We start from the raw sequence: 23,936 nt of genomic DNA, 5'->3' as shown, positions 1-23,936 counted from the left end.
ATAGTGAAGAGAGTTGAAGAATTTTACAAAGAACTGTATGCATCAAAGACAGTAGTACCAATAGCTAACTTTTCAGTTGACACAAGTGAAATACCTGAGGTAACACCAGATGAAGTAAATATTTGTCTTAAAAATATGAAAAGAGGGAAGGCTCCAGGAGAAGATGGAATAGTAACAGATTTACTTTTGGACGCCGGAGTAGAATTACAAAATAGGCTTGCTCACTTATTTACCCACTACATAAAACAGAAGAAAATTCCCAAAACATGGTGTAATGCAATAGTTATTTTACTCTACAGAAAAGGTGACTCAAAAGATCTTAGTAACTATCGACCCATTAGCTTATTATCAGTCATTTACAAACTCTTCACTGAAGTCCTTGCGAACAGAATAACAATAATTTTGGAGGAAATCCAACTTCGTGAACAGGCAGGATTCCGAAGCGGGTATTCGACCATTGATGATCTACATACAATGAACCAGCTAATTTAGAAAACTATAGAATATAATAAACCATTGTGCTTAGGTTTTGTTGATTACAAAAAGGCTTTCGACTCAGTGGAGCACATAGCAATTATAAATTCATTGCGAGAACAAGGAGTGAATGAGAACATCGTAAACCTGCTCGAAAACATATATAAAGAGGGAACCGCTACAGTTAAATTACATAAGGACTCAAAAAAATTAAAATCGAGAAGGGCATGCGTCAGGGAGATACAATTTCACCAAAATTATTTATAGCATGCCTAGAAAGTATTTTCAGAAAGCTAGACTGGGAAAACAAAGGAGTGAACATTGATGGAGAAAAGCTAAACCATTTACGATTTGCAGATGACATTGTCCTAATCAGAGAAACAGCGGAGGCATTGCAAGAAATGTTAAATGACCTGAACAGAGAAAGTCTGAAAGTAGGACTGAAGATGAACCGAATAAAACTAAAGTAATGTTTAATCCACAAACACCAAAGAGTGTCATTAGAATAAGCGATGAAATTCTTGAAGAAGTTGAGTACAACTACTTGGGACAAGTACTAAAATTAACTAAAGATCATGATAGCGAAATAAAAAGACACATTACAATTGGATAGAAAGCTTTCGGTAAACATAGAGACATTATGAAAAGTAGCTTGCCAGTTTGTATGAAACGAAAATTATATAACGAATATATAATTCCAGCTATGACGTATGGTTGTGAGACCTGGAAACTGACAAAATCGATGGAAAATAAATTCCCGTTCTCAGAGAGCAATGGAAAGGTCAGTGTTGGAAATATCCTTCAGAGACAGGAAAAGATCAACTTGGGTAAGAGAGCAGACTAAAGTCAAAGACATTGTGGGGGTTATAAAGGAACAGAAATGGAGGTGGGCAGGCCATAGAGCAAGAATAAGGGATAACCGATGGAGCAGAGGCTAACTGACTGGACACCAAGAGAATGTAAGCGAAGCAGAAAAAGGCCCGACAGGAGATGGAGAGATGAGATAGAGAAATTTGCAGGGAAAATGTGGCAAAGATTGGCTCAGTCTAGGAATTCGTGGAAAAGGTTGGGGGAGGCCTTTGTTCAGCAGTGGACTAGTTATAGCTGATGATATATATATATATATATATATATATATATATATATATATATATATATATATACTAAAACCTCGATATAACAGACATCAATAGACTGGAATTCGTTTTTATTGGAATCAAAGAGCTACCGGACTAATTCGTGTAAATCAGAAATGGCCCGACAAAGCCAGAAGCAGTCCAGAGAGCTATGTTCACCACAATAATGTAAATAAAAGACATGTTTATCACTGTACATTACAGTATTATTATACAGTATATGCAGTACAGGTGTACTACGGTTTAACAGTCCAATTGGTTAGGTAAAAACCCATCATTAGGCTGGGTATCATATAACGGGATAGTTTAAACGTAAAGTACTGGGATGCTTTTTTCAGCCATGGGTTTTGTCCCCAACAAAGTCCAAAGCCAACCCAAATGAGCCCAAAAACAAGTTTAAAGCCAATCTAAATGGCCTGACAGCTGTAAAAGTAGCTTACCTAAGCCTAACAACTGTGAATAGCTCACTAAAACCAACAAATAAATCTGAAAATCTTCAAGTATAATGCTGGAAAAAATGAGACTCAGTAAACTGTACCCCAAAATGACAATGTTCACCCCACGTATGGCCCAAACACATTAATCTAAGACAAAAAACTGTTTATAAATCAACCTAAACATATAATTGTAGTCAAAACCCATCATTAAACTGGGGTTTGGCCATCATTAAGTGCAGTATGGTGGTATTTCTACCCCCATCATTAAGCCGAGGTATTGCATCTAGGGGTATCGTATATAGGCAATTCCCGATCTTACAAGCTAATTGGGAGCAAGGATTTTGCTCTTTAGCTGAATTCTCGTTAAACAAACTGAAGAACTCATGGGAAAAATAGGGTTAGGGAGCAAGGCCTCTAAACAACCTCCCCCTAAACCACCAAAACTGACTTTCTGATCATTTTAAGCAGGAATATGGGGTTAATACAAGAGGGTAATACAGTAGACCCTTGTTATCTGCGGATTTTGCATCCATGGATTTAAATTTCCACGGGTCAAACTTATTTTAATACTGGACACATAACTTAATTTGAAATTGGCGTGCAGCACAAACTTCTTTTGTCGCTACAGTTGGCATACCTGCCCCCACGGGCATTCTCGCCACTCCACCAGTCTTATTGTAAACACTAGTCAGTTCACTACTTATGTCATTATCGCCCTTCTGATGTTTACAACTCTGCTGTACTTTCATTGTGTAGACTGTAGCACCAGTCGAGCAGGGCAGTACTCCTGAGGTGGATGGAAAGCTGATGACAGGGAGTGCTGGAGCTCCCGTTTCATCAGCCCTCAGGACTAGTTCCTGACCATCCCCCTTTGCTGAACTTTTTCAGTGTCTCAGTTACACAGAGAGTAGGCCAGCATGCTCTCCAGTACAAATTTCTCTATCTATCTTCACCAAACTACATGCACAGTACACACTACACTTCCTATTCAAAATTTACCAAAATGGCGTCAATTCACCTAGCCTCGGAGTCCCCAGGGGGGGGGACCATAAATGCCCCCGCCATCTGCCCCTCTCCCGGTGACGACTCGAGGTGCCTGGAACCACTGTCTGACTCTCTTCTTCTTCATTTCTGCAACATTCGCGGCCTTTCATCTAACTTTCGCTCTGTTGAGCACCGCCTCTCCTCCTTTAAACCTCACCTTCTTTTTCTAACGGAGACTCAGCTGTCTGAGGCAACTGACAGCAAACCCTTTTCTGTATCCTCCTACTTTCTCTATACTCATTTCAAAGCCAAAGGTGGCTGTTGTGTATACATACGCAACGACTTATCTTGCTCTCGTGTTCCTGAACTTGATTCTTCTGAATTCTCCACTCTCTGGCTTCGGCTTTCCTGTCATTCTCTGACTAAATATATCTGTGCTGTTTACTTATCCCCTAATTCTACTGACTATCAAAAATTCTTCGACTATCTTACTTCTATGATGGAACACATTCTGTCCATTTCTCCTTTCTCTGAAATCTCCATTCTTGGAGATTTCAGTGTTCACCACCACCTTTGGCTCTCCTCTCCTTTCACGGATCCACCTGGTGAACAAGCCTACATCTTTTCTATCCTTAATGACCTAGAGCAGCTTGTACAGCACCCTACCCTTATCCCTGACCGCCTTGGAGAGAGCTCCAACATACTTGACCTCTTCCTCACAACTAATCCTTCTGCTTACTCTGTTAATCTTTTCTCTCCGTTGGGCTTCTCCGATCACAACCTTATTACCTTAACCTGTCCTATCGCTCCAGTACGGCCTGCGGACCCTCCAGGGAAACGTCGTCTGTGGCATTTTGGAGCTGCGGACTGGGAGGCCCTCAGGCAGTACTTCTTTGATTTTCCCTGGAATGATTATTGCTTCCATGGCCGTGAGCCATCTGAGTGTGCCTTGCGCATTACGGAGGTTATTCTCTCGGGCATGGAAGCATACATTCCTTTCTCATATCCTTTGACTAACGCAAGAAAGCCTTGGTTTAATCACGCTTGTTCTAATGCTGTCCGCAACAAGGAGAAGGCCTACAAAAGGTACCGGAGCCAACCCACCCCTGAATCACATAATCTTTACGTTTCTGCCCGGAATCGTGCTAAGTCTGTTCTTCGCTCTACTAAAAATAATTTCATCCATACTAAATGCTCTCAACTCTCCAACTCGAATTCTTCCCGCTCCTTCTGGCACCTTGCCAAAAATCTTTCTAACAACTTTACCTCATCATCCTTCCCTCCTCTTTTCTACTCTGATGGTTCTGTAGCTATTTCTTCTACTGATAAAGCAGATCTCTTCGCACAGACTTTCTCCTCCAATTCCACCTTAGACGATTCCGGTGCTGTTCCTCCATCACTTCCCCCCTCTGACTTCCTCATGGTTGACATTAAAATTTCTTCAGTTGATGTATTTTCTGCCATTACTGGCCTCAGTACTAACAAGGCATATGGGCCTGATGGGGTCCCTCCTGTTGTTCTCAAAAACTGTGCTTCTGTGCTTACACCCTGCCTAGGCAAACTATTTCGCCTTTGTCTGTCAACTTGTACCTTTCCTTCTTGCTGGAAGTTTGCTCTCATTCAGCCAGTCCCAAAGAAGGGTGACCACTCCCAACCCTCCAACTATCGTCCAATTGCTTTAACGTCCTGTATTTCAAAAGTTTTCGAGTCAATTCTTAATAAAAAAATTTTAAGGCATCTTTCCTATCACAACCTTCTTTCCGATCGTCAGTATGGGTTCCGTCAGGGACGCTCCACTGGCGATCTTCTCACCTACCTTTCAGACTCCTGGTCATCCTCCTTTCGGGACTTTGGCGAAAGCTTTGCCATTGCACTTGACATCTCAAAGGCTTTCGATCGAGTCTGGCATAAATCTTTAATTTCCAAACTGCCCTCCTACGGTTTCTATCCTTCTATCTGTACCTTCATCGCTAGCTTCCTTTCTGGTCGTTCTATAGCTGCTGTCGTAGACGGCCATCGTTCTTCTCCTAGATCTATCAACAGTGGTGTTCCTCAGGGCTCTGTCCTATCACCAACTCTCTTCCTTTTATTCATCAATGATCTTCTAAGCTGTACATCTAACCCTATCCACTCATACGCTGATGACTCCACCCTTCACCTTTCCATTCGGTTCCCGCAACGCCCATCTCAACAGTTACTTCAAGAAACAAGGGATGAGGCTATGGCACACCTAATGTCTGACTTGGCTCATATCTCTGACTGGGGTAAAAATAATATGGTTGTCTTTAATGCTTCTAAGACTCAGTTCTTACACCTATCAACCCGACAAAATCTTCCACAGGTATACCCACTAATGTTTAATAATATTCAGATTAATCCTGCATCATCCTTGAACATGCTTGGGGTTTCATTTACTCGGGACTTATCTTGGAAAGATCATATTACATCTCTTGTAAAATCTGCTTCCAAGAGATTGGGTGTGCTAAGCCGACTCCGCTCTTTCTTTACCCCTGCACAATTGTTGACTCTATACAGGGGTTTTATCCGCCCCTGTGTGGAGTACAACTCTCATGTGTGGGGAGGCTCCCCACATACAGCTCTTCTCAATAGGGTGGAGTCAAAGGCTTTTCATCTCATTAACTCTCCTCCTCTTACTGACTCCCTTCAACCTCTGTCTCTTCGCCGCACTGTTGCATCTTTATCTCTTTTCTATCGCTACTTTAATGGTCACTGCTCCTCTGAACTGTCTGCTTGCATTCCTCCACCTCTACGACGGGCGCGTAGCACCCGTCTGGCAGCAAACTCTCATCCCTTTTCTGTCCAACTCTCTAATGCAAGAGTTAACTGTTACTCCCAGTCTTTCATTCATGCAACAGGTCAGCTCTGGAACTGTCTCCCTCTGTCTGTATTTCCTCCTGCCTATGATCTCCAGTCTTTCAAACGCAGTGTGTCCAGGCATCTCAAAATGATCGGATCTTGAATTTGGCTCTCTATTGTATTTTGTTTTTCTCTTGGAGGGAACTGTTACTGCGGGCTCATGGCCTTTGGTTCCTTCTTCCTCGCATTTAAAAAAAAAAAAAAAAAAAAAAAAGTGAAAATTGGCTCCCGAGAAACAAGTAAAGGATAAAAGCATTCCTTCTAAGCCAAAGAGAGAACGTAAGGTGTTATCATTGGCAGAGAAAATGGAGGTTTTAGATATGTTGAAAAGTGGAATGTCGTTGGCACTGTAAGAACTTCACTACAGTTATCAGCATCATCATACAGCAATCATCGTCATCTATACAGCAATCATCTTCGTCATACAGCAATTGTTATCATTGTACGAAGGTTATGAAGAGAACACAGTCTTTTGATAGTGTTAATATGTATTTGTATTTTTTTTATTTTTTTATAGCCCGATGCCCTAATCCCACAAAGGGTGGCCGCAGACAAAACGCCTCCAAGTCGCTCTGTCACCCACTATTTGACTACCCTCTCCCCAACTCACCCCCCCCTCCCTCATAAACCTCTCAACTCCATCCCTCCACCTCATCCTCGGTCTACCTCTCTCTCCCTCCCTCCACCTCACCTACATACACCCTCTTAGTCAGTCTTTCATTCTCCATTCTCTTCACATGTCCAAACCACCTCAGTGTAGTTCTCCTAATCTTCTCAACCACATCCACATCCACCCCACAGCGTTCCTTCACTTCTTCATTCGTCAACCTGTCCCTCCACGTCACTCCACATTTTCCTCTCAAGTAACTCATTTCCACTGCTCTCACTCTTGACTTGTTCCCCTCTTGCAAGGTCCATGCCTCGCTTCCATACGTCAGGGTAGGGATCACAATACTATCATGCAGTGACTTCTTAACTTCCATACTCACCTCCCTATTTCTCATCACTGCTTTCAGTGTACCAACGACCTTCCTTCCCTGCTGTACCTTTTCACACACTTCATCCCCCAAAGTTCCATCCTTACTCAACACACTACCCAAGTACTTGAATGTACTCACATTCTCCATATCCTCACCATCCAGCCTCACTGCACACTCTGTGACTTCATTCCTCTCAAACACCATAACTTTGCTTTTGTTTACATTAACTTTCAGATTCCTCCTCCTACACACTGTCCCAAATTCATTCACCAAACCTTGCAACTCCCATTCATCTTCACTCAACAGTACTGTATCATCAGCAAACAGCAACACCGGAAGCTTCCAAATCTCACCCTCATTCATTAGAGCCACGCCCACATCCACTGCCCTACCCTGCACCTCCTTTACAACCCCATCCATGTATATATTAAACAGCCATGGAGACATCACACAACCCTGTTTCAGTCCCACATTGAGATCAAAGAACTCACTCAGCTCACCATCCACTCGCACTGTAACCCTAGCTCCCTCGTACATACTCTTCACAGCACTCAACAATTTCCCCTTCACTCCATATATTCTTAATACCTTCCACATACCTTGCCTATCTATTCTGTCATAAGCTTTCTCCAAGTCCATGAAGGCAGCATACACTTTCCTTCCCTTCTCTAGATACTTCTCCACTAAACATCTTAGAACAAATATCTGATCTACACACCCTTTTCCCTTCCTAAATCCCCCTTCTTCTTCTCCAACTAGTTCCTCTGTCATATGGCTAACCCTATCAATGAGTATTCTACCATATATTTTACCAGTCACACTAAGTAGGCAAATACCCCTATGGTTACCACATACTTCTCTCTCTCCTTTTCCTTTGTATAAAGGAACAATTATGCCTGATTTCCAGTCCTCTGGAACCCTTCCCTCTTCCCAAGCCAATCTACACAACTTCCATATCCACTCCACAACAATCTCACCCCCATACCTAAGCGTTTCACCACACACTCCATCAATTCCTGGGGCCTTTCCCAACTTAATATTCTTCATCGCTTCCACTACTTCCGCCCTACTGATCTCTTCCTCCCTCCTCTCATCTCTTCTTCTCCCAGCCATTCCCCAATCACTTATACTCGCACTGCTCTCACTCTCCACATTCAACAAATCCTCAAAGTGCTCCTTCCATCTCCTCAGTTTCTCTCTCTTCTCCACCAACAATCTATTATTCCTATCTTTCACTCCCCTACTATTTCCCTTTTCACACTGCCTTCCTTTCTTTACCTCCTTCCAAAACAATTTCTTACTCTCCCTCCATTTCACACTCAGCTTCCTCCCAAACTCCTCATCCACTTTCTTTTTACTCTCCTTCACCAGTCTCTTAACCTCCCTTCTCCTGCTCACATATACCTCTCTCTTCTCTCTCTCATCTTCTCCCCTACCTCTACTCGCTAACCATTCACTATAAGCCGCCTTCTTTTATTCCACAGCTCGTTTCACCTCATCATTCCACTATGCTGTCCCTTGCACACCCTTGGATCTCCTCCTCACAGGGATGTGTTTAGCTTATGTGGAAATAATATGCCATTTTGTGATGACTTGAGTATTCACTGAATTTGCCTTCTGCAGGGGTCTCTGGAACCTAACCCCCATGGATAACAAGGGTCTGCAGTGCACTTAACAGCATTAGAAAATGGAAGAAAAACCTATTCAACAGTTTCTGGGTGACAGAGATAGAAAGCCAAGTATGCTTAGCACTGGGAGCACTAGGGGTAACAATTGAATGCTTAGAAGACATGGTGATACAGTAACTCTGGGCACACACACAAAAAAAGCACACTTCAAGACCAACCTCGACTAGGCAAGCTTGGCTGGAAGAATGTTTACGAAGATAAGGCGGGAAGAGGCTCCCAGAGCTAACGTGCGACTCGTTTCCTAGCTGTCAAGGTAACTCGGCGGACAGCTGCAGTGTAACCCTCGTCTCGATTCTCGTTAGTGCTGATTTTTATCTGCTCGTTAAACAGGTGGTGGTTAAAATTCCAAGACCTCGTATTAACGAATTCTCGTTAAGGAGTTGCTTGTTAACTAGGACTTGCCTGTAATGGGGTATTGCTGTATTATACAGTTCAGTTATTGTAGTGAAGGGATAGTACAGTACAGTACTGCAATGATAGCGAAAACAGTTTAAAAACCATTGGTGTGATTTGGACTAGTGTCTGATGTATTGGAAAAAGTCCGGATTAGCAGGAGAAAGTCTGGATGTCGCTTTTATCAGAATTTTGCTTTTTTCGGAATGGCTTGGGCCCGAATTAGTCCATTAGAGTGAGGTCTTTCTGTGTGTGTATATATATACTGTATATATATATATATATCTGTACATGGATGGGACAATAAAAGAGGTACAAGGTAGGGTAGTGGATGTTGGAGTGGCCCTGGTGAGAGAGGATAGTGTTTGGAAATTCCCTGTACTGTTGTTTCCAGATGATACTGTGTTGTTGAGTGAAGACGAAGGGGAGCTGCAAGGCTTGGTGGATGAGTTTGGGAGAGTGTGTAAGAAACGGAATCTAAAGGTGAATGTAGGGAAGAGTAAAGTGATGGTCTTTGAGAGAGGTGAAGTTAGTGAATGTACAGTGAGGTTGGATGGTGAGGAATTGGAAAATGTGAGCACGTTTAAGTACTTGGGTAGTGTGATGAGTAAGGATGGAGGTTTGGAGGGTGAAGTGCTTGAAAGGGTACAGCAGGGAAGAAAGGTTGCTGGTTCTTTCAAAGCAGTGATAAGAAACAGGGAAGTGAGCATGGAAGTGAAAAAGTTACTACATGACAGTATTGTGATACCAGCTCTAACGTATGGAAGTGAAGCTTGGACGTTGTTGGAAGGACACAAGTCAAGAGTGAGAGCAGTGGAAATGAGTTATTTAAGAGGAGCCTGTGGAGTCACATGGAGAGACAGGCTGACGAATGAGGATATAAAGGAGCAATTGTGGTGTGGATGTGGATGTGATAGGAAGCGTTATGAGGAACACACTGAGGTGGTTTGGCCATGTGGAGAGAATGGAGGGTGAAAGACTGACGAAGAGAGTGTATGTGAGTGAGGTGGAGGGGGGAAGAGGGAGGGGGAGGCCGAGGATGAGATGGAGGGATGGGGTGGAGAGGTATATGAGAGAGGGGGGTGTGAGTTGGGAGCAGGGCAGTGAAATGGCGGGGGACAGGGCGACTTGGAGGCGATTTGTTTGTGGCCACCCCAAACGGGATTGAGGCATCTGGCAATAGATAGATAGAAAGAAAAGTTAAACCCCTAAAGTTGAAGTCACTTATCCACCAAATGAATTTTTCTTCATAAGATATGTGTTTCAATTAGTTCGATATCAAATAGTGCACGCTCGCACATCCACCACATAGGCGCGTTAATTGGGACCAAGGTGTATATATATATATATATATATATATATGTATGTATGTAATTTTTTCTGCCCTCCTTCCCCTAAGGTTCCCCCCACTCATGATATACACCCTAACAATATCTCCACAATTACTCGTGGCACACATCAGTGACATTTCATATTAATCATAAGTTATCAACCAGTGTCTTAGCAAGGTATAGTATATACCTGTCCACAGACGTCCGTGGGTGTGTGTCATATATATATATATATATATATATATATATATATATATATATATATATATATATATATATATATATATATATATATGTATATATATATATATATATATATATATATATATATATATATATATATATATATATATATATGTATGTATATATATATATATATATATATATATATATATATATATATATATATATATATATATATACTGTATATACTGTATATAAACTGTATGTACATATATATATATATATATATATATATATATATATATATATATATATATATATATATATATGTATGTATATATATATATATATATATATATATATATATATATATATATATATATATATATGTATGTATATATATATATATATATATATATATATATATATATATATATATACACATACAGACAGTAATCCCTCCACTATCCGATGTAATAGAGCCAAAGGCATGTCCGGAAAGTGGTCCTGTCCGGATAGTGGGCACCAGCCTCCTGGACTTGTACTTATGGACCCTAACTCAGAAAAACACCTATACAACTCCCTCTGGACATGCATAGCACCTATTTAAGACCCAAATCACACCAATAAGGGACATAAAAGACTGAAATAAATGCCAAAGAACCATAAAATGAGGTTTTTGAGGTAGGTTTATACAATATTAAACATTCTGGGTACTTACAAGTCCCGGGCTCCTGGACTGGTAGTTATGGACCCTAACCTAGCCTAACTCAGAAAAACACCTCCATACTGCACATGCATAGCACCTAAGACACTATTCACACCAATAAGGAACATAAAAGGGTGAAATGAGATGTTAGAGGTAAGTACAGTATGGAAAATACAGTACAGTACAATATGAAACATTCTGCCTACTTACAGCAAGTCCATGGCCATCTCGATGAATAACCGCCTCCTCTCAGACTCTGACAGTAAGAAAGATTTCCTGAAGCACTTGCAGTACTCTATTCATGAAGTCTTGCACTTAACTTAGTCATTCGCACTCAAAAGTGCATTCTCTTTACACTGTGCACTCTTGTCTTACTTATGCTCCATTATAACTTAATGAAATAAGTGTTGCACTCTACACTTTAAGTCTTTCCACTCATAAAACCATTTTCTAAACAAAACACACTCAAGTTAATTTACGTTAAATTTACAGTCCAAAAATTCATTGTCTTTTCACTCAGATTTCTAATTTCTTAACAATACTGTATGCACTGTTTTTCTTTCACTGCACAACACTAAATTTCCGTGTGGTCTAGTGGAGAAGTTCTTGCCGTTTAATCACTGTCAGAGTCTGAGAGTAGCACAGGGAGGTGACCTAGGGGTGCGTCGCTGGGTCATGGTGATGGCGTACCCACTGCAGACGACTCTGAAGGTAGGCGCAAACTCACATTGAGCGGTGACTCCACCGTGGCTGATGTGCTGGGCTGTTGCTTGGAGCATGAGGGCCTGTCTTGGGGAGGCAACGGAATGGAGCCAGGGCTGGGCACAGCGGGGGTCACGGGCCTGAAAAAGTTGTCAATTGTTGATTGACGCAAGGAACGACGATTTTGACGATTAATGATGCGCTGCCTGAAAGCACGCACTTCCTCCACAAGTCCCAAGGGCCCCATCTCCCTGTCGCAGTCCGGGTGTTCCAGGTAGTCCAGAACGAATTCTAGGTGTTCCCGGAGTGCGCTCAGCTTGGGGATGGCTGGAGTAGTGCCATGCTGAGAGGAGTCCGCATCATCGTCGCCGTCCTCGTCAGAGTCTTCAAGCTGGGTACTGACACCTGCAACTGAAGATGTGATCTCGATATCAGACAGGGTCTGATACCCAGGATCGCCCTCATCATCATCCAACCACTCACGCACTTCGTCCACATCAACATCGTTCTAATGCGCACGTAGACATGCATGGAAGTCATCCACGTCGAAACTTAGGAAATCGTGCTCCACATCTGTTCCGAGAAGCAGACGAGACCAACCATTTTCAAGAGTCTTGACGGGGACTTCCTTCCACGCACTGGCCCAGTTGTAAATGTTGTAGCGGCGAAGGTTTTCCAAAGTCCGCTGGCCTAACATGTCCCGTCCCTCCCTGCACTCGTCCTCGTCCTCGAGAACAACCATCACCTCGTCCAGGAACTTCCGTCGGTATAGAATCTTCGTTGCCACGATCACTCCTTGGTCCATTGGTTGGATGAGAGCAGTAGTATTAGGTGACAGAAACATGCACCTAATGCGGCCATTCTAAGCCACCAAGTCCTTGTTGCACGGGTGAGCAGGTGCTTTGTCGAGGAGAAGGAGGGCCTTTACCTGGTCGCATGGGATTCCCAGTTTCTCCGTCTGGTAATGTATGACCTCCTTGACGAAATGGTGGTGGAACCAGTCTTTGAAGATGTGGTCTGTGAACCATGCCTTCAAGGAATGGTACCAGACAACTGGAAGGACATCCATCACCCCAAGAAGACACTGAGGTTGCTTTGCACGGCCAACAATAACAGGCTTAAGCCGGTGCATGCCATTAGCATTGGCACAACATAAAGCAGATATCCTTTGCTTGGAGAGCTTGTGGCTAGGTACACGCCTCTCCGTCTCCTCGGGTAGAGTGTTCGTAGGCAAAGATCGATAGAATAAACCAGTTTCGTCAGCATTGTAGACTTGACCGAGAGTGAGGCCCTCCCTGTCTCTCAAGCCCTTCACCTTGTGCCAATACTCCTCTACTCCATCCTCGTTAGCGTCCAAAAGCTTCGCCGTGAGACTTACGGTTGGTAAGGTCATGTCGTAACTTGAACGCGAAGAGCCAACCCTCGGATGTCTTGAAGTCTAGGGCATCGTGGAGCCTTGCGAACTTCTCAGCAGCAGCCTTCAGCTCCGTACCACGTACCATCACACCAGCGGCATGTTGCTGTCGATACCAAATCAACGTGGAGCGGTTGAATTCAGCAAACTTGGGAGTAAACATTATCTTCCTCTCCACGCTGAGTTTGCTTTTTGACGAGAAGTCAGCCGTGTACTGCATGACTTTGTCTCGGGATCTCTTGATATCAAACAAAGTAGATCTGGCCAAGTTGAACTCACGAATGATGCATGACGAAGACCATCCCGCATCTACTTTTTCCAATATCTCCCTCTTCTTCTCCAGAGTCAAAACCACTCTCTTCCTTTTCTCAGGCGCTGGGGCCATCATCACACACACACGAAGGAGAGGCACGAGAGCAGCAGGAGAGCCTGCAGCAGGTAAGGCACCACCACAAAAGCGAGCACGTGGGCAGCCATGACGACGAGCGTTCACTCATGACAATAGACGGGCGGTAAGTGGGGAGGATGCAGGGGCACTCTAGCGGACGTCGGAGGAATGACACACCAAAGCAAAGCTGTCCCGTGCCGTGCGCGCTCCAAGTTCAGATTACGGGCGGGAAAAAGTCGGATTTTTTTCGAATTTTTTGCGCTTTTCGGACCATTTTGGAAATATTGGATCCCGGGACGATTATGTCCAGTAAGAGGGGATGTCCGGAAAGTGGGCATCAGGATAGTACAGGGATTACTATATATATATATATATATATATATATATATATATATATATATACATATACATATATATATATAAACTGTATATAGATATACATATATATATATATATATATATATATATCATCATCATCATCATCAGCCGTTTGAGTATCCACTGCAGGACCGGCCTATCGCGACCGAAGTTGGGACGATACAGCCAATGTATCTCTACCAAGTGGCTTAGGCTGTCTGGTAGAGATTGTATGTAGGATGAGAAGTGCTTTTAAGTGTAATTGTAATGTTGGAATGGCTTTGGATGTGTGTGTAGTCTATGAACCAAGTGTAATCAGCCCGCACAAGGTGACTGGGTGCAAGCATACTTTACAGTAAGCTACACTGGTTCAACCACAACACCCCTTGTGTCCGCCAATGCAGTACGTGACCGGATGAACACTCCCAAAGTTTATTACCCTGGCGGGGCGCGAACTCTGGCTCATCCGTGTACGAAACGCACACTCTACCACTGTACCACAGAGGCTCCATATATATATATATATATATATATATTTATGTATTTCTATCTATGTCTATATCTATCTATATCTATCTATTTATCTATCTGTCTATCTATCTATCTATCTATCTATATATATATATATATATATATATATATATATATATATATATGTATGTATATACAGTACCCTCGCGTCCAACAAGGTAATATTGTCATGCATGGGTCCCGTGTTGGACCAAAAACATGTTGGACAAACAACAGAGCTTATGGGGAAAAATGAATTATGTCAGCAACCCTAGGAAAAGTCACCCTAAATACCTACCATATATCTATACGTATATTGGTACTACTGTAATTATAATAAATGGTACTGTACTATGAATGATAACTAACCTTTTAGGACAGTGCTGGTGGGCTTGCTGGGAATGGAAGGTGGTATCCGAGGCTGTATGTAGACCTACTGGGTCCCTGGAGGATGGCCTCTGGCGTAACTAGTGGATAATGGCTGCTGCTCCTCGTCAACCTCCCTCATAAATCCTTTGAAATTCTTCTACCCTTTCTTCTGTCTCTCGATGAATTCTAGCTTGGTGGCCTGAGGGAGGTGCCATCGCTTCTTGGAGTTCTCAGAAGGCTTCCTATGCATTGTGAGCAGGGTGACATGCAGTAGCAAGGGCAGAAAATGGAGCGAGAAAAAAGCACTGTCCAATGTGAATTATGCGACTGAATGGCACTGTGGTGGGAGAAATTTAAACAAAACATCACGTGAGAGCAGAAGTGTTTTTCATTGGGTGACATCATGATCACGTCGTGATAGCGAGTGGGGGATTCTACTTGATTGGAAGTTTTGATTGGCTGTCAGCGTCACGGGAATGTCCAGTATGACCGTGTTGGACCAGGGGTGATAGTGCTAGAGGCAAACTCTGCGGATTTTGCCCACTTCTCGGAGCTCCGTCAGTGTTATGCTTACGCATCCGTTTTACAGTACTTAATCGTATTAAATCGTACTAATTTTTTGCTCCGTGCTGGACGCAAATCGTGCTGGACAAACGCGTGTTGGACGCGAGGGTACTGTATTTATCTATCTATCTATCTATCTATATATATACACTCAATCCTTGAGTAACACGTGGTTGAGTAACACGTTTTTGTTCTAACGCGGTCAGCATAATGAGACAAGTCATGGCAACACGCGGAAAAACTTGAGCTCACACGGGAAGTCAGCTGGCCTGGGGACGAAATTTGAAAGTCGCGCGCTATGACGTCACCCTCTAAACTCTGGGTACATTTCCTGGGCACATATTTCCATTCTGTATGGGTATTTATCTCAGTACCACAGCCAGCCACCTCAGCCAAACAGCCCTAGTGAGATGGGATAGGTTAGGGTAGGTTAGGTTGCTGAAATTTTGCCTGGGAAGCACAGTGAGCATATTTTCGTGAAAAACCTATGGTTAGTTTTGAAACGACTGGGCGAGCGTTGTTCCTGGCTGAGGGTTCCTGGTGGTTTTTGTGAATACGCATACAGAATGGAAATATGCTTCCTGGGCACACTCAAGGCCGAATGGTTTGATGAAATTTATGGGTTTCGCAACTTCAGGAGACAAAATAGAATGACAATGGATGCTAATCAGACAAAAAAAAAGAAAAAAAGAAAATCCATGCGTTCTCGTAAGTTAGAGTTCAGTTCCACATTCTTCGTTTGATTTCATGCTTCCCAACACATTTTGAACCAACTGGGCATATGGTTATCAGTCCTTTCTCATGCCTCACCTAGTACTTACCCACACTTATCATGGATTTTGCAGTTTTAAGGAATGAAATGGAATGAAAATGTTTGCTAATTAGAGGAAAAGTTACTCTTTCATCCATGTGTTCTTGTAAGTTGGCGTTCAGTTCCACATTCTTCGTTCGATTTCGTGCTTCCCAACACATTTCCAACTAACTAAGCATACGGTTATCAATCCTTTCTCGTGCCTCACCTAGTTCTACCCCACACTCATAATGAGTTTCATAGATTTAGGAGATGAAATGGAACAAAAATGTTTGCTAAATTAGAAAGAAATACTTTCATCTATGTGTTCTTGTTAGTATTCAGTTCCACATTTTTCGTTCGGTTTCGTGCTTCCCAACACATTTAGGACCGACTGAGCATACTACTCTCAAGTCCTTTCTCGCATCTCACAGACTCTACTTCACAGTCATATGGGTTTTGAGTTTTAGGGCATGAAACTGAACCAAAATGTTAGCTAATCATTAAAAAAATAATAATAATAATACTTCCATCTATGTGCTCCTGTAAGTGAGCATTCAGTTCCACATTCTTAGTTCTTCTTCTTCCTGATAGTCTTATGTTTGTCGGATTACTTCTGGGTGGTAAATAAACGTTTCATGCTAAATCTGTTTCCCCCGTTGTTCTAAGCTGTGTTCTGCTGTGAACTTGTTTGACACGTCAGGGTTACGGCGAAATTAGGGCCTGTTCTAACCTAAGTGTTTAAACTTGACCTAACCTAGATTAACTATACCATATAATTTAACAACCTAACCTAGCATCCAGTTGGGAAGTTGGGAAATGAAAGCCACCTTTGAGTATGTCAAGAAAATCATATTATGGCTTAAGGAACGTGATGATAAAAAGTGGGAAATTTTTCAGCAGGAAAATGTAATTTACCACCCTGAAAATAGTCAGAAAAATACAGAAAACAAACTGGAGGAATATGAACTGAATTGGTAAGGTCCCTCCACTGCTTTAAGTAAAGCGTACATTTACCGAAATGGCAAAATAAAGCATAGCATAAAGAAAGCTTGTGGTAGGTGGTGGCGACCATCATCCACTCACTTCATGTAGTGCTGCCTATTCCTTCCTTAGCCTTTATCATTTTTTTCTGTGCCTGTCCTCCTCTCTTCCTGTTTCTTCCATCTTTCCTGTCACTTCTTATTGCTTTTCTTTCCTTTACAGGTGGCTTTACATTGAGTGACAAGCCAAATGGTTTCCTGTAAGCCAAGAAACCATTTACAATGCTGGGTGGTAACCATATAACCAAACCATATGTGCTCCCTACGTGTCAGCAAGTGGGTTGGTGGAGGGTTAGTGCCCCTCCCCGTAAAACAACTAACTCAAAGTCAAATGGCCACCCCTTACGGGATTATGGCGTCTGGCAATAGATAGATAGATAGATAAAGAAAGCACCATCATAACGATCTGGAAGGACCGGGAGAAGATAAAGATCGTGCGTAGGAAGTGATGCAAATCTGGCAGCCGTAAAAATTTATATGTTATCCTGAAACTAAGAAGCTTTTAGGGCATTATTTGGAGCGCAGAGAAAGCAAACTCTCACTTTTACCCCTTCTAACCACCTTACCCCATGTACTTTACCTCCACCTATACGCACCATCAGGTAAAACACTGAAAGAGGTATATCTGTTTAATTAAAAACATCAGTGGTATTAAAAGTAGCATTAACTAAACAGAAGTTGGACTGGGTCAGCGCCACCTCCACTGGGTGGCTCCCCGGTATTTTCCTCCCGCCCCCCAACCCAATGTTGTCAAAGTTTCGCCTTCTCGTATCATGTGGCCTCTGGGAGAGACGTTAGGCCATATAGTTAGACTAAAATTTATGGGTCTGGCTGTTTTAGGGAACAAAATGGAGTGAAAATGTTTGCAAACTAGAAAAAAGGTACTCTTTCATCCATGTGTTCTCCTGAGTTAACGTTGCGTTTCACATTCTTTGTTCGGTATCGCTCTTCCCAACACATTTCGGACTGATTCAGCAGTTTTAGCCATATGCTTAGTCTGTCAGAAATGTGTTGGGAAACGCGATATCAAACGAAAAATGTGAAAATGAACGCTAACTCACGAGAACACATGGATGAAAGTACTGTAATTTTTTCTGGTTAGCACAAATTTCCGTTCTATTTCGTCCCCTATAACTGCCAGACCCATAAATTTTCTTCTAACCATATGGTCTAAGGTCTCGCCTGAAAGCCACATGATATGAGAGAAGGTGAAACTTTGACAACAACATTGGGGTTAGGGGGTGGGAGGAAAATACCAGGGAGCTACGTATCAACAAAACGATACCCAGCCAAACTTTTGTTTTTGTTAATGCTATTTTTAATACCATTGATGTTTTTAATTACACCAGTTATATCTCTGTCAATGTTTTACCTGATGGTGGATGCAAGTGGGGGTAATTTACGTGGGGTTAAGTGGTAAGAAGGGTAAAAGTGAGAGTTTTGGAAAGTTGCCAGAACACATTGTACCATTATACATATAAACATATTGTCTAAGTGACGCGGATTTGAGTACCACGATCCTTGTCCAGTCCCTATTGCCCGCGGTACTCATGGTTTGAGTGTATAGATATATATATATATATATATATATATATATATATATATATATATATTTATATATATATATATATAAATATATATATATACAGTATATATATATATATATATATATATATATATATATATATATATATATATATATATATATATATATATATATATATATATAAATATATATATATATATACAGTATATACACAGCAATCACTCCAATATCCGACGTAATAGAGCCATTGGTAGGTCCGGTTATTGGTTTTGTCCGGATATTGGGCCCCAGCTTATGGACTTGTACTTATGGACCCTAACTCAGAGAAACACCTATACAACTCCCTCTGGACATGCATAGCACCTATTTAAGACCCAAATCACACCAATAAGGCACATAAATGACTGAAATAAATGCAAAAGAAACATAAAATGAGGGTTTAGAAGTATGTTCATACATTAATAAACATTCTGGTACTTATGGACCGTAACCTAGCCTAACTCAGAAAAACACATTCCTACTGCACATGCATGAGGTATGTATAGTATGGAAAAAAGTACAGTATGAAACATTCTGGTAAGTATAGTATGGAAAAAAGTACAGTATGAAACATTCTGGCTACTTATAGCAAGTCCCTGGCCACCTCGATGAATAACCCCCTCCTCTCGGACTCTGACAGTAAGAACGATTTCCTGAAGCACTTGCAGTACACTCTTCCTGAAGTCTTGCACTGAACTTAGTCAATAACACACAGAAGACCGTTCCCTTCACAGTGTTCACTTTTGTCCAAATAATGCTCCATTGTAATTTAGTGTTGCACATTAACTTTTCCCCTTTTTTTCCAAATTTCCAAAGCAAAACAAAGAAGTCTATTTACGTTAAGTTTAGTTTCCACTGAGTCTTTTCTCTCAACTCGAAAACCTTAACACAACACACTGTTTTTTTCACTGCACAACACTCAAAATTCCCATGTGGTCTAGTGGAGAAGTTCTTGCTGTTTATTCACTGTCAGAGTCCGAGAGTATCACTGGCAGGCGACCAAGGGGTGCATCGCTGGGTCGTGGTGATGGCGTACCCACGGCAGAGGACTCTGAGGAAAGCCGCAAACTCACGTCGAGCGGTGACTCCACCGTGGCTGATGTGCTGGGCTGTGGCTCGGAGCATGAGGGCCTGTCTTGGGGAGTCAACGGAGTGGAGCCAGGGCTAGGCACATCGGGGGTCACGGGCCTGAAAAAACTGTCAATCGTTGACTGACGCAAGGACCGACGATTCTGACGATTGATCATGCGCTGCCTGAAAGCACGCACTTCCTCCACGAGTCCCAAGGGCACCATCTCCCTGTCGCAGTCCGGGTGTTCCAGGTAGTCTAGGACGAACTCTAGATGTTCCCGGAGTGCGCTCAGCTTGGGGATGGCTGGAGTAGTGTCCTGCTGAGAGGAGTCCGCATCATCGTCGCCTTCGTCGTCGGAATCTTCAAGTTCGGTACTGACACCAGCAACCGAAGATGTGATCTCGATATCAGACAACGTCTGATACCCAGGATCGCCCTCGTCGTCGTCCAACCACTCACGAACATCGTCCACATCAACATCGTCGCCGTGCGTACGTAGCCGTGCATGGAAGTCATCCACGTCAAACCCTAGAAAATCGTACTCCACATCCGTTCCGAGAAGCAGACGAGACCAACCATTTTCAAGAGTTTTCACAGGGACTTCCTTCCATGCACTAGCCCAGTTGTACAGCGCAGACTTGATGTTGTAGCAGCGAAGGTCTTCCAAAGTCCGCTTGCCTCGTGTGTCCCGTCCTTCCCTGTGCTCGTCCTTGTCCTCGAGAACAACCATCACCTCGTCCAGGAACTTCCGATGGTATAGGCGCTTTGTTGCCACGATCACTTCTTGGTCCAAGGGTTGAATGAGAGCAGTTGTATTTGGTGGCAGAAACATGCACCTGATACGGCCATTCTCAGCAACCAAGTCCTTGTCGCACGGGTGGGCAGGTGCATTGTCGAGCAGAAGGAGAGCCTTTACCTGGTCGCGAGGGATTCCCAGTGTCTTCGTCTGTTAATGGATGACCTCCTTGATGAAGTGACGGTGAAACCAGTCTTTGAAAATCACAGCTGTGAACCATGCTTTCAAAGAATGGTACCAGACGACAGGAAGGACATCCATCACCCCATGAAGGCACCGAGGCTGCTTTGCACGGCCAACAACAACGGGCTTAAGCCAGTGCATGCTGTTAGCACTGGCACAACACAAAGCAGATATCCGTTCCTTGGAAAGCTTGCGGCCAGGTACACGCTTCTCCGTCTCCTCGGCTAGAGTGTTCGTTGGCAGCGAGCGATAGAATAGGCCAGTTTCGTCAGCATTGTAGACTTGACCTTGAGTTAGGCCCTCCCTGTCGATCAAGCCTTTCACCTTGTGCCGAAATTCGTCAACTCCATCCTCGTTAGCGTCCAATGCTTCGCCATGTGCTTTACGGTTAGTAAGGCCATGTCACAACTTGAAAGCGAAGAGCCAACCCTCGGATGCCTTGAAGTCTAGGGCGTTGTGAAGCCTTGCGAACTTCTCAGCAGCAGCCTTCAGCTCCGTTCCACGTACCATCACACCAGCTGGACGTTGCTGTCGGTACCAAATCAACGTGGATCGGTCGATTTCTGCAAACTTGGGGGTAAACATAACCTTCCTTTCCACGTTGCGTTTGCTTCTCAACGAGAAGTCAGCCGTGTACTGCATGAGTTTTTCTCGGGAACATTTGATATCGAACAAAGTCGACCGGGCCAGGTTATACTCGCGGAGAATGCGGGAAGAAGACCAACCCGCATCAACTTTCTCCAATATCTCCCTCTTCTTTTCCAGAGTCAACACCACTCTCTTCCTTTTCTCAGGTGGCGGGGCCATCATCACACACACTAAGAGGAGGCCCGAGAGCAGCAGGAGGCCCTGCAGCAGGTAGGGCACCACCACAAAAGCGAGCACGTGGGCAGCCATTGCGAAGAGCGTAGGTCCAGTCGTGGTGAGAGACAGGCGGGAAGTGGGGAGGATGCAGCGGCGCTCTATCGTACGTTGGAGGAATGATGCACCTAAACAATGCTCTCCCGTGGCGCGCGTAGCAAGTTCAAATTACGGACGGGAAAAAATCGTTTTTTTTTTTTTTTTTTTTTTTTTTTTGGGGGGGGGGGGGGGTTCGGACTATTTTGGGAATGTTGGATCCCAGGATGATAATGTCCGGGTAGTGGGGATGTTTGGTTATTGGGCTTCCGGATATTAGAGTGATTATTATATATATATATATATATATATATATATATATATATATATATATATATACAGTGCTCGTCAGAAGTATTCAGCGATGTCCGCCGGGCGCGCAATACTTATGGCCCAAAAAGAATCACCCCATTTTTGGGGGTAAGAATTGAGCCACAAGTTTGAGCTCCGAGCATGACGTCACGGTAGCCTGAGGCCTTCTGACGCGCTGGTTGGTTCCCGCCTCAGTTGCCCACGGGCTGCCTGAGAGAGAGGAACTCCGCCCAGTGTCCCTCTCAAATTGCGCCATTTTTTACCGAGTGTCCCGCAGTGTTTTGGCCTTCAAAACTTTGTTATGGCACCTATCCGTGAACTATCGAGTGAAATCATATCCCAGATCATTGCTCTAAAGGAGGCAGGCCACCAGACAAAGGAAATTAGTGAATTGGTTGGTGTGGGACGATCGACAGTGCGTCGTTGGTGTGCGCGGTTTCGGGAGGAAAACAGTGGTGAAGTTCCCACAAGGAAACCGAGGTCTGGTAGGCCTAGGAAAACTTCCCCAAGGTCTGTTAATGTTTTAAAACGTGCAGTGGAGTTTAATCCTTGTGTGAGTGCAAGGAAAATTAAGGAGAGCAACCCAGAAGTGTTTGGTGAGGTGTCAGTGAGAACAGTGTCTCGTAGGGTGCATGAGCTTGGTTACACAAGTCACAGGGCTGTGAAAAAGCCTCTTCTCTCTAGCAGCCAGAGAATTCGTAGGCTTGCCTTTGCTAATAAATATCTAAATTGGGGTGAGGAGCAATGGTTGTCAGTGTTGTGGTCTGATGAGGCAACGTTTAGTGTTACCTGTAACAGAGGAGCATGCAAAGGTAGTGACCCACTTGACCCACGGTATGTAGAAAGCACAGTTAAACATCCTGATTCACTCATGGTATGGGGTTGTTTTTCAGAGAAGGGTTTGGGGAAGCTTGTTGTACTTCCCAAGAACCTCAGAGTGAATCAGGATGTTTACCTGGAGCTTCTGTGTGATCATTTACCAGACTCCTTCGAGCTAACAGGTGCACGAGTGTTTCAGCAGGATGGTGCACCTGCTCACAAGGCCAAATCGGTCACCAATTGGCTTCGTGACTGCGAGGTATCATTCATGACAGACTGGCCAGGAAATAGCCCAGACCTCAACCCGATTGAAAACCTCTGGTACCTCGTAAAGAAGAGTCTCCAAGGGAAGGACGTGAGCTCTCTGCCTAAGCTGGAAGCCGCCATTCGTGACTCCTGGGACAAAATACCCCTCCAGCACCTCAGGAGCCTCGCCCTTTCACTTCCAAGACGTCTCAGGTCCGTGAAGAAACGTAAAGGCTACCCTACGAAGCACTAAAGGTAAATAAAATGCATTATTTATATGTTTTTTCAATGTTGAAAGGTTTGTTTCTCAGGAGGGACGCAGGGCGCCCCATACTTCTGACGAGCACTGTATACCTGTATATTCATTCATTGCCAGACGCCATGTATCCCATACGGGGTGGCCAAGGGCTTCGAGTTAATTGTTTTTACAGGGAGGGGCACTAATCCTCCACCAACCCCACTTGACAAGTAGGGATGCCAACAGCATCTGGTGTTCCCAAGCAGTCACCTATCCAAGTACTAACCAGACCCAACGTTGCTTAACTTCTCTGATCGGACAGGAAGCGGTGTACACAACGTGGTATGGCCGTTGGCACATATATATATATATATATATATATATATATATATATTTATATATGTATGTATATATACAGTATATATATATATATCTATATCTATATGAGGAGAGTGATGG

At 43.3% G+C, this 23,936-nt stretch overlaps 1 protein-coding gene and 1 non-coding gene across 2 annotated transcripts in view; one reads left to right on the top strand and one right to left on the bottom strand.

Moving 5' to 3' along the window:
- Positions 1–23,936, top strand: part of Ctl1 (choline transporter-like protein 1) — a 764,015-nt gene that overhangs the window by 703,039 nt on the left and 37,040 nt on the right. The gene's annotated exons all lie outside the window — the stretch shown is intronic.
- LOC145405410 (5S ribosomal RNA) lies at positions 23,715–23,833 on the bottom strand. Its single transcript, XR_013898361.1, has one exon. It is a non-coding gene; the product is annotated as a 5S ribosomal RNA (ribosomal RNA).

Source organism: Coenobita brevimanus, chromosome 66 (genome assembly GCF_032717465.1).
Source record: "Coenobita brevimanus isolate Jiangsu-jjx chromosome 66, ASM3271746v2, whole genome shotgun sequence".
NCBI classification, from domain to species: Eukaryota; Metazoa; Arthropoda; class Malacostraca; order Decapoda; family Coenobitidae; genus Coenobita; species Coenobita brevimanus.
Note: the sequence above shows the minus strand (reverse complement) of the source record. Positions and strands in the feature narration are given on the sequence as shown.